Source organism: Lytechinus variegatus, chromosome 2 (assembly GCF_018143015.1).
Source record: "Lytechinus variegatus isolate NC3 chromosome 2, Lvar_3.0, whole genome shotgun sequence".
In the NCBI taxonomy this organism is placed as follows: Eukaryota; Metazoa; Echinodermata; class Echinoidea; order Temnopleuroida; family Toxopneustidae; genus Lytechinus; species Lytechinus variegatus.
Window position 1 is genome coordinate 52,625,283 of NC_054741.1, and position 12,439 is coordinate 52,637,721.

A 12,439-nucleotide genomic window follows, 5' to 3' on the forward strand; every position below is an offset into this window, starting at 1 on the left:
TTCTACCTTTTTAAATATTTTTGTTCGCCTCTTTTGTTTCTTATTGAAAAATCGTACGGGCAGCCCCCCGCCCCCCTTACCCGCTGCGCTGCCAATCTCCTTTGTTATTTACCTCAAGTACACTTCCCTCCCTGGAAGTTACGAAAAAATGTAAAATAGATGTTAGCATAATGGGACAGGCCTTCATTAAAGAGATGCTACGGGCTGAAAATTGTATTCAAGTGAATAGAGTATAATTCACTTAGCAAAATGCTGAAAATTTCATCAAAATCGGATAACAACGAAGTTATTGATTTCTAAACTTATATAAGCAATATTTTATGAAAATAGTTATATGCACGTCTTCATGAATACTCATTATGCGGGCTGATGATGTCACATCCCCACTTATCTTTTTCTTATGTTATTACATGAAATCATAATTGGGTTTCATTTTTTCATACAATGTGTGAACAATGTGTCTCCTTTATAATAAAATAAGTTGTAGCAATTAATAAATAATGCATTCAATGAGTTGTCAATCCAAATTTTTTCAGTTCTTGGTAGAAAAAAATAAACCTAATTAAATAATAATAAACTAATAAACCTAATTTCATATGATGAAATACAAAAGAACGAGTGATGATATGACATCAGTCAATTTGCTCATTGAATATTCATGAAGACATGCCAACTCGTTTTGAGTATCCCTATATCAAAACTGAATTACCCGTGGTACATATCGTCAAATTACGATAAGGATAGTCATGATAGTGATAAAAGTAACTTTCCTATTAGTAGTTCAAAATTCATCAAGTTCCTCCGTACCGTACCTTACTTTTTACTTTTAGAGCGACTTTCCATGTTAATTTTTTCTGTCTTCACCTCGATACACGAAAGTTCCCTCACTCTTCCAGGATAGATTGACATGCGATGCGACTTTTTTGTTTTAAACAGAAATGATATACATATATACGCGTAAATGATTTTATAATAACTTCATATAGTAAAAATGTAATTCATAAACACGTATATTGATTTGTAGAGCAATTCAACTGGTCCATGATGTACTTGATATGTCGCAAAGGCCACTTGCTGACCCTCCCCCCCCCCCCCACCGTACTCAAATATGGAACTTTGCCCTTGGGAGGGGGTACTTCTGAAGCTCCTATCATGTGCCCATCTAATAGGTCTTTTTTGGAGGAAAATATTGAAGCTTTTAAGTAGGCTTATACTTGACGAGATAGCCATGTAGATTACATTACCAAGTCCAAGTCCATTTTTTTTCATTCTGGGGACAGGTTTAACTTAGACCATGGTCTAACTCTGTGCTAAAATTATGGAAAGCCAATGATTTCAAAAAAAATTCTTACATTGTATGTTGCTTATGTTTACTGTGCTCTTTCCTAACTCGTGAATAGTGAAGAAAGCTATCTTATTTATCCTTACGAAACAGTTAAGAATGGTTTGAGAGGAAAAAATGAGCCGATTCATTGAAATTATACTGTCAGAGATTTATGCCGCTATTGGCTATCCATATTCAAACCACAACTCTAAATTAAACCCTACTTTAGAATACTGGCCACTGTGTTTAGATGTTGAGATATGCATTGCTAAATCGACTTAAAAAAATCCTATTTGTCGTCAAAGCGAGATACGGTATATGTTATGAGCAGAAGACAACGTAACTCGACATGACGACATATAACTTCTATAAGTCGACTTGGCAAGATTCAGTGTAACGTTATCTCGTCAAATAGATGGCACTTAAAAGCTTCCGTATGAAGAAAAGGGGTTTAATAATCAGGGATTTTAATTCAAAATGTGCATCTCATTCATTCCCATGAATCTATGTATGAGCCACATTATAATTCTCGACAAAAAACATAACCAAAGGATAAGAGTTCATCCCTAAGTGGGACAATGTTCATAGAATTTCCAACACTAAACCAAACTTAATTTCAAAGGATATACATGTATTTGAAATATATCTTTTTTTCAAACCGTCACAACAACACATCCCCGTGACCCCGTCTACACTACCAGGCGAGTGTAACAATAGATGCTGCCTAAGGGGATTACATCGATTTTTAAAAGTTCTCACTACATTACTTATTCATATAGGTATTCACAGACAATATTTTTTACAGAGTAGTGTCTTTCTCGAACGTTGCTTTGTAAGACACCAAGACCTGAAAATGTTATCACCGGTCTAATAGATCTCTTGAAATGTTCAATATTAATATCTTTCATGGAATGGGACTAACGAGTGTGGCTGCATGCAAGATCTGACGATGTTACATGTATAGGTAAGTATATAGCATTTCTTTCTCTTTGTTCGTATGTTATCACAATCATGCGGTCCAGTAGTTGTTGTAGTAGTAGTAGTAGTAGTAGTAGTAGTAGTAGTAGTAGTAGTAGTAGTAGTAGTAGTAGTAGTAGTAGTAGTAGTATAGTAGTAGCAGCAGCAGAAGTAGTAAATTAGGACAGACTTCCAATAAATCTAAGTAGCCATAAAGACATTTTCTATTTTTAAAGAGTTTTCAAAGATATCATTATAAGTGCATGAAATAAAACAAAGGGAATATTCTCCTGAATAAGGAATTCTACTAACAATATACAGTAGATGAACTTTGTATAAAAATGATTACCCCCCCCGTGCAAAATTAAAATAGCGATATATAGAATTTCAATATAATGCTTAGTTATTAGTTGCATTGACAGATGTCAGACGATGTTTAAAGTTTGGCTGACGCCTATAGGATACAAAAGAACAATAGACGTACTACTTCTCACGGCATGTTATTATTCATGAAGGGTATTACAATGACAAAATATGTCACTGAGATCCTATCTTCCTGCAAAGTCCTATGACCTATGAATTATAGCACTCCATTTGCTCTTTCACCGGAATTTGTATTTGGAAATTCATTGAATTTCACATTCACAATCGTAAAAGAGTTTGCCATAGTCATCAGGGTGCCCCGTCATCAGCGCCAACACCACCCTCATCATCATTATCATCGTCATCGTCATCATCAACAACAACAACACCGCCACCACCATCAACATCATCTTATCATCATCATTATCATCTTTATCACCATTATCATCATCATCACCACCACCATCATCATCATCACCATCATCATAATCATCATCAATTCTTTCATTCTTTAACATGTATTACTATGTAATGGTTACAAACGTAATTGTTAGTTTATTCATTGACTTCATTTCTTCAGAAAACACTTGTTTTCCCCTCACAATACTATTTACATGTATACTATTAAGTGCAACAGAGGAGGGATGAGATATTTATATATCTTACCTCTCGCGCTTGACCGCTTAGAGAAGACAAATCAAAGTTGTTGAATGTTTAATCACAGCAAGCATGGTAACCAATAATGGAATAAGTTTACACATGTTTTTGAAAAAAATAAACATAAAAAGAGCTGAGAATAACTTTACTTGTAATATAAGTTAGAACAGTGTGAGTATGATGCAGTCTGTGATGGTGTAAACTATTCATGATAAATGAAAGTAGTATATGGAACACAACATTTATTCGGTGTTAAGAAAGTGCAACTTAAAGCATAACATTTTCAAAGTTATTTGCCGACAAATTACTAACATTGTGATCATGAAGAGACATACACAAGTCACAGCAAGTTTAATTCATATTCTTGTATGCTTACTTAATCTTAATTAAACAATTTTTAATTCTTATTTCATATTTTACTGCAATTACGTAAACACGTCCAATTGAGCCTGTAACTGCCTGCTAATCATGTCCCCCCCCATAAACCTGGATTGAATCGAATCGAGAAAAAGGTCACGAAAACTCTAAATCGAGGAGTTGTTCCTGTGTATAACCACACTCATATCATTGCAGGAAATGATTTACCGTCAAGTAGATATAAAACACCCTTCTCAGGTAACCTGTGTAATTGGTTAATAAATTTAGATGCGAAAGAGAATAATGAGCACATCAAGTAATTTTAAGAAAAAAAATCATACCATTGCGTTTATCAAACAATAGCATTAAACTATTAAAATGAATACAGAGATATCAATAAATATCATAACATAGAAGGAAAAGATGTAAATCTAAATATCAAAGATTCATTATAATATTTGAAGATTTATTTTATTTTACTTGATTGTATCCTCTTCTTTCTCCTGTCTTAATTTTACCCCTTCCAAATGGCTTAAATCCAGTCTGAGCAGGGGTTAGTTGACCATAAAAAATCAAACTTTGGGGGCATTTCCACACCAAGGGCTAAATGTATCGGGGTACTTAAAGGTCAAGTCCACCTCAGAAAAATGTTGATTTGAATCAATAGAGAAAAATCAGACAAGCACAATGCCGAAAATTTTATCAAAATCGGATGTAAAATAAGAAAGTTATGACATTTCAAAATTTCGCTTATTTTTTACAAAATAGTTATATGAACGAGCCAGTTACATCCAAATGATTTCTTTCTTTTTTTTTAATTATACAATATTTCAATTTTTACGAATTTGACGATTAGGACCTCCTTGCCTGAAACACAAAATGTTAGAATAATGGAATTCCACGTGTTCAGGGGGAATGAAACTTCATTTCACATGACAATGACGGGAAAATAAAAATTTTCATATTTCATATAATAAAATACAAAAGAAATAGTGAGTGAGTGAGTTATGTTATCAGTTCCTCATTTGCATATACCGACCGAGATGTGCATATAACTGTTTTGTGAAATGAAACGAAACTTAAAAAGGCCATAACTTTCTTATTTTACATCCAATTTTGATGAAACTATCAGTGTTATGCTTGTTGATTTTTTTTCTTTTTATTAAAACAAGTTATTTGTTGGGGTGGACTTGTCCTATAACATATGTACATAACACTTCCATTTACCACTTTTGGTGATGACACTTAAGGCATATTTTCACGATTTTTATTTCGTTGGGTGTATGTAATGGTTTTATTGTGGTATCTATGCTATTGAATTACATTTGGAATGACCATGCATACATATCGATGTGCGAGCGAGCGAAGCAAACGAGTAAACTTTCAGTAATTGAAAGACTGAAAGCATGCGGCGAGCGAGCGTAGTGAGCAAGTCTATTAAAAAAAGTTACTTAGTAGTCGTTGAAAGTAGTCATCAATAAAGAAATGAAATTTCAGAAGAAGATGAAAAAGAAAAATAAAGTTGTCATATCAAACCAAGCAAATTAACGACGAATAATGCTGCAGTCACACTTTCCCTACGGTGTCCGCACGTTGGGTCGAAAACATCCGTTTTACGGAATCCTGTACGAACAACATGACGCCAGCCCCGTACAAACATTATTAAAAACGGCTGTTTGCGACTCACCGTGTGGCTATCGTAGGCGAAATGGGACTGCGCCCTAATCAATCGAATGATGACGGGAAAAAAAATGGATCATTATTTATCGGGAATAAGGGTGCCTTATAAAATGAATTACAGGTCATCGCAGACCACATCATAACTTCTTTTTTTTTCACTTCCGTCAAATTCATTCAGAGTCGGTTGCCCCCTGCTGGCTCCGACCTTGGTCCATTGTCATAGATGGTCCCCATCTTGGATTTTCTAAGTGATCACAAGTTTTTTAACATGCACCAAGGGCGGATCCAGGATTTTCCAAAAGGGGGGGCAAACTTTTTGAAGGAAAAACAATTGACAAAAGAGGGTTTCAACCATAAATTAAGGGTATTTCGTACCCAAAATATAGATAAGCAAAAAAAAGGTCTTCACTTTCAAAAAGGGGGCACACATCTGTTTTCATGGCATTTTTAAATAACAAATTTTTAATTCCCCCCCCCACTTCCCTGGATCCGCGCCTGCACCAATGCAAAAAGTCAACTGGATCCCGGCCACCATCCCGCTGGATTGAAAGTGGTTTTGAAACCAGTTTAATCTGGTAAAACAGTAAATAACCTTTTACCTGTCTGACTAACCGTCACCACTAACACAAATGAAACTAAATATTGGAAAGAGACCAATTAACAAATTCAACACCGAATTCCAGCGCTGAGGAAGCAAGATAACTAAACTGAATCATTACCGTTAAGCCTGACTGATTTGTGCATTAATCCCATTTCCACCCATAACATTGTTGCCTGAAATAATTATCACATGTTTGTTTAATCAGGCTACATATTTATCTCCAAATAAGTGGGTTAACTGTTTCATTCAGGATGTCTTCATCACCTATCTCTGTTTACTTTGAAAGAAGTTGTAGGTGTTTTTATTTTGGTTTTGACGAAACACCGAACACCCCCCCCCCCCCGACTTTTTAAAATCACCTTATATAGTTTGGCCGGCCAGCATGCTTGATCGCGTGAATCTTTTCTCGTATATTCTATAACCTTTCAAATCTATTCCTCTCCAGTTCTAATTCTTTCCTTCTCAATTTTTTCCATCTCACCCGCTTTCATTTTCTCATCTTTCTTTATTATCTTTATCTCCATGTATATATATTTCCATCCTCTTCTCGCATTATTCCACCTATGCATCTGCAAGTATACCTGAACCTGAAATGACGAGCGTATTAAATTCATGCTGTCAAGCAAATCAAGATGATTCTTATGTTAATGAACGGAATGAACTCCGAGGTCAGGGCTCGGAAAATACGGGGCAAATGTTCTACATCTACCTATACATATGTCATGAACTATATTGTCAGTCAAGAAGAAAAGGACAGGATTAACCTCGATCATTACATTCATGTGCCAAATAAAACATTTGGGAGGTTGTTTGAGTTACCGGTGAAGTTTGAGGTCTGTATTGTATTGTTCCGCGGAGGGTGTCTGGCCTGTGTCTGGTCGTTTTTTTACGTCTAAAAAAAAGAAACTCGGTGAAAGTGAAAAGGATTCGTAGGAAGAAGTGAGAGAATGAAATATGTCTATTGATGGAATCATACCATTGATACCAGGCCCTTCCATTAATTTGTGAAGGTCGAGGATCAGAATTATCTGATTATGAGAATACTCCGAGAACGTTTTTTTTTTTACTGGGGGTTTTGATGTAAATTTGAAAGGTTTGATAAAAGGTTATCACTTTAAAATGAAGGTTATTTCGGTCAAGGTTAATTTGACTTTGACAAGGAAAAAAGAAGAAAAAAAAGTTTTTCACCATAAAATATAGCTCATTTTCCTTACATTCTTCCATTTTTTTTAAAAGCTTATACCAAAATTCATGGGGGTGCTGCCTATGGAGAATGATAGACGCAGCACCCCCAGTGAAAATCTCTGGGGTGCTTCATTGCCCCAGCACCCCGGCGCTTCCCAGGGCCATGGCTACTGGAGGACTCTATCCGTGTATTCAATCATTAGGATACATCATTTTTGTTTTATCACATGTTTTTATTTGTCGTCTCTCAAAATCAAATATGCAATAGCAACATAAGTCTCATAAACAAATTATGCTATAACGGAAACAAGTATTATCTCAAAATTATACATTTTTGTACAACGATCATTGAGAAAGGAAAATATTAATAATGAGGAATTTTTAACTTGTACAGGTTGAAATTCATAAGAAACTGAAATGATAAGAGAGAAAAGCAAGATAAAAAAAGTACACAGGTGGAGTGAGTACACTATCCCCGACGATGATAATGATGATGATGGTGATAATGACGATGGTGGTGGTGATGATGATGGTGGTGATGGTGGTGGTGGTGATGATGATGGTGATGATGATGATTATGATGATGATGATGATGGTGGTGGTGGTGGTGGTGATGATGATGATGATGATGGTGGTGGTGGTGATGATGATGGTGGTGGTGGTGATGATGATGATGGTGGTGGTGGTGGTGGTGATGATGATGGTGGTGGTGATGGTGTTGATGATGAAGAAGAAGATGATGGTAGTGGTGTTGATGATGATAAAGATGGTGGTGGTGATGATGATAAAGATGATTATGATGATCATGATGATGATGATGATGGTGATGATGATGATGATGATGGTGGTGGTGGTGGTGGTGGTGATGATGGTGGTGGTGGTCATGATGATGATGATGATGATGAAGATGGTGATGATGGTGATGATGATGATGGTGATGATGATGATGATAATGATGAAGACGAAGATGATGATGGTGATGAAGATGAAGATAATGATGATGATGGTGGTGGTGGTCATGATGATAATGATGGTGATGGTGGTGATGATGATGATGATAATGATGATGATGATGATGACGATGGAGATGATGATGATGATAATGATGATGTTGATGATGATGACGATGGAGATGATGATGATGATGATGATGGCAGTGGTTATGGTCCAATCAGAACGGTCCAAGTGAAAGTGTTATTAACTTCGCCCATTGTAATCTTGATAAGATATGAATTGCTATAACTCATATCTTCTCGGGTATTTAAATTTCATGTTATTTTGATTTTCAAAATCACTAGATGACTACGGAAAAAAAAACCTTGCCTGTGCATTGGTGACTTCCCGTTGACTTCCATAAGTCTAGGAACCTAGAAAAGAAACAGTTTAAAAAAAAGAAAACAAAGGAGGTTATTGTTGGTCATGGATTCAGAAGAACTCCCTTTGTACAATGATGGGAAGTCCGTCCTCTTTCACATCCTTCTTTCGAGAAGGAAAACATTATAACAAGTACTCAGCTGTTGATAAACTAAATAATGGACGTTTTAACGCCCCGCATTTCTAGGTTCGTATATCCACGATTATGATAATTATGTCTATTCTGGAAACTTCGATCAAACTTTGATTCAAGCGAGAACGTCATCGTGTTTTTTTCTCTTGGGTTTGACATGAAAAATAAAAAAAAAAACGTACAGTATACTCATGTTCTTTACGTTACGTCTTGTTTTCGAGTAGTAGTTACATCTGATTACATCTTAAACGTTTGATTACATATTTCTTACATTATGTACAGTATTATATTCATTCACTTGTAATTTAGTTTATTGTACACGAAATATGTTAATTACAACATATCTATCTTAAGTCATGTATATTCTCATTGTAAACATTATCATAAATCTTAAACGCGTATAATGACAAATCCATTAAGAGCAATTGAGTGTTATAAATTGGCCTCTTGGTGTAAATGTCATTTTCACTATTCTCATTACACTTTGTATACAATTTTATGCCGTTGATTGATGAAAAATGATGTTGATAGACAAAATTATTTATTGAAAATGAAAATGGTATATAGAGTAGTCAAAGTTTCTACTTCAAATTATGAAGTTGTAATGTTATCAAAATTCACTGCAATTAAAAATACATGTAAAATTCTGAATTTGCCAAAAGCTCCAACCAGATAACATCTAATGTCAAATGTATTTTGATATGTTTTTATATCCAAACTGGAATTGGACTAAAGTATTGTTTCCGATCATTGAGTGGTATTGGTAACAAAGGATATTACTATTTGACGTAAACTGCAGCCATTGGCCCCGTCCATCGATAAACTGGGAAATAGGTTCGTTGGACGAGGTCGAGGGACAGGAAATTGTTATAAAAACACTTAGAAATTCATCAAAGTAAAAAAGTTTAACGTGGCAAAAAGTTGGATTGCTTGGATATTCTGAATAGTTATTTAGATATCTTCCACGCATCCTACATTGACGAAAAATATGAAATTATAGTTACAAAAATCCAGGTTAGTGCATCTATGGAAATTTGAACATGAATTTAAACTGCAACAGTTTTATGTCTGGATTCACTAATATTAATTTTATACTGAAAATATACCTAAATCTGACCATGGAAAGAAATTGAAGTTTTGTCTGTGCATAGTGTCCTTTTTTCTATTTATTTATTTATTTATTATTATTATTATCATTATTATTACTATTATTATTATTATTATCATCATCATCATCATCATTATTATTATCCTTATTCCAATGAGAACATACCGCTTTAAATATGTTTTTAATATTATGATTTTAACATGTAGCACGTCATTGTAAATTATGAAGTGAAGGTCACACTTTTTTATTTCTAATCAAATTCAAATTTGAAAATAGCAAATCGACAAGACATCAGTAATTTATGAAAAGAGGACTTGCTTCGAAGAAATAACCGTTTTTTTACTGACGTACACCTACAATGTTTAGCAAAAACCTTAAAGTATTAGAACTTTTAAAACTTATTCATTTTAAATTTGTAATGACTTGTCTCAAATCCTGAATCCATGCCATTGCATTAACAGTCATAATGTTCTTGAAATAGCATCATCTTTCTTCACCAATATGATACTGTTTCATTTCTATGGCATGAGTCTACGTCAAGCCACATAAAATTTGTCAAATACAATGTCAAGGTCATGCCTGGTCGTATTTCGAACATCACGGCTCATTGTAATGATTCCATTATAAAAGCACCCTTCCACCTCACAACTGGAAATGTAATTTACCTGTACTATTCTACCCATGTTCATGGTCACATAAACAATGGAGAATGGTCCGGTATAATGACATCCCATCATTTTTTTTGACAATGGATCGAGTTTCTTAGTAACACACCCAATCTAATGACTGAACTATAACCTGAACAGCAATATTCTTTTTAGCCGCGATGAATATTCATCATGAAGATATTGATTATGTTCCCTTTTATATTATATAAATATAAATACATACATTATATATATAAATACATACATTATATATATATATATAATTCCACTTTGTTTATATATATTTGAAATTAGGTGATTAAATATTACATTCAATAAAATCTGTTTCTCTGGACTAGTCGAACATTGCAGTGTTGAAATCTGCATTAACTTTCAGCATTGAAGGAGTGCCATTTTGTGGTGGGGTTCACTATAACTTTTGAGCACTTCATCATGAAGCACTTCATAAAAAAAATCGATTATGTGTACAGTAATCGGCGCCGTGGCCGAGTGGTCTAAGGCGCCTAGCTATACATGGAAAGTCCGAGGTTCGATCCCCGGCCGCGGCACCTATGCCCGTGAGCAAGACATTTAATCTACAATGCTCTTTTATCCCGCTTTCAAATAAATGGAAATGCTATATGCATTATTGCTAACTAGGTGTGCACTTGTTTAAAAAAAAAAAAAAAAGTAATGAATCAATCATGAAGTCTTCATGATTGATTCATTACTGTACACATGATCGATTCTTTTCTGAGTGAAAGAAATTTTTTATGACAATATTTTATACGGATATTAAATCCATTGAATTGATCATTGTGACGAGTCTTATTTAGTGTTGATAAACAACAGAATGATTTTAGACATATCCAAAGAGTATAAAAACATTATAATATCATGTGGATATATTAGGTATTATAAATTTGAAGGAAAAAAATAAGTGTTTTGAATGTGCACAAAAGCTGAAGAACTGTCTTTGTACATTAATTATCTATTTTCATGGATTTCATAAGTGACAAAAACATACTAAATTTGTAAAGTAAATACATATTAGGCTTACACATGAGCGAGGTCACCTGAAAACTTTACAAAAAAATATTTCTGGTAAGACTGAGAGGATTCGAGATCGGACCCTCATCATGCATCTTCATCCATTTACTCTCGTACTTAAGGCATTGTACTACGAGGGATGAATAAATAATTACGTAATAATACAGGATACATAGGCTAGGGTAATGTATGTATATGTAAGGAAGTTTCAGTTACCAAACGGTGAACCAACCAAACTACTATGTTACTCTGGTTGAAGGAAAATAAATGAAAAGTGTGAGCAGGAAGATAGAAGGTGCATAGGCCTTGACGTCTGCATTCTCCTGTACTGTCATTACTTCAGTCAAACCTAAAAATGAGGTCAAAGTTTCCAACTAGACCTGGATTAATAACAGATCTACCAGCCAATTTTGGTTTATGCACCGGTCAGTCGTGCGTTCGCCAGACGGGGCTATAGTCAGGTTGGATTTGTTCTATGAGGGCATTATTGTTTCATTGCGGTCTGATGGGAAGAACATCATTCTAACCAGTGGTATCTCTTGTTAAACATAACCTCTCTGGATTGTCTTTTATTTTTAACCAACATAAATTGTAAGTTATCATTGCTATTTCCTCTATTTTCTTTGCTGGCAATTTATTATTTTCACTTTTGTAAATCTGTAAAACATTCTAATACCTATTTGTTATCTGAAACCTTTGTTTATTTTTCTTCATCATTTTAATTCAGTCGTATAAGAGTTTGATTTAAGATTTATCTGTAGAGTATCTTTAGATAGGCCTACTTTTATCTCACACTTTCCAATTTTTATTTTTTGTGTCATTTTCAAGAAGTTTAATATTGATGGTCTTCCATAAGTTCGTATGCATGAATAGATTGTATCTTTAATTCATGTTTTTAAAAGTGCACGTTTCTTGGAGCTGTCACATGAAAGCTTTATATTTTATTTGTCCATGCGCATCTATTAGAAACGAACAAAATCCAAAGTCAACCAACAAGAGAAGT

General features: G+C 34.4%; 1 protein-coding gene across 5 annotated transcripts in view; it reads left to right on the top strand.

Annotated features, from left to right (window-relative positions):
• The first annotated feature begins 1,307 nt into the window (after positions 1-1,307).
• Positions 1,308-12,439, top strand: part of LOC121408343 (Y+L amino acid transporter 2-like) — a 33,741-nt gene continuing 22,609 nt past the window's right edge. For 2 of the 5 annotated variants that reach the window (XM_041599781.1, XM_041599782.1), the window contains exon 1: positions 1,308-2,288. The gene's annotated coding sequence lies outside the window, so the exon portion shown is untranslated. Of the gene's footprint in view, positions 2,289-11,750; positions 12,028-12,439 lie in introns of those variants that run through there. The other 3 variants (XM_041599778.1, XM_041599780.1, XM_041599779.1) reach the window with 2 other exon arrangements.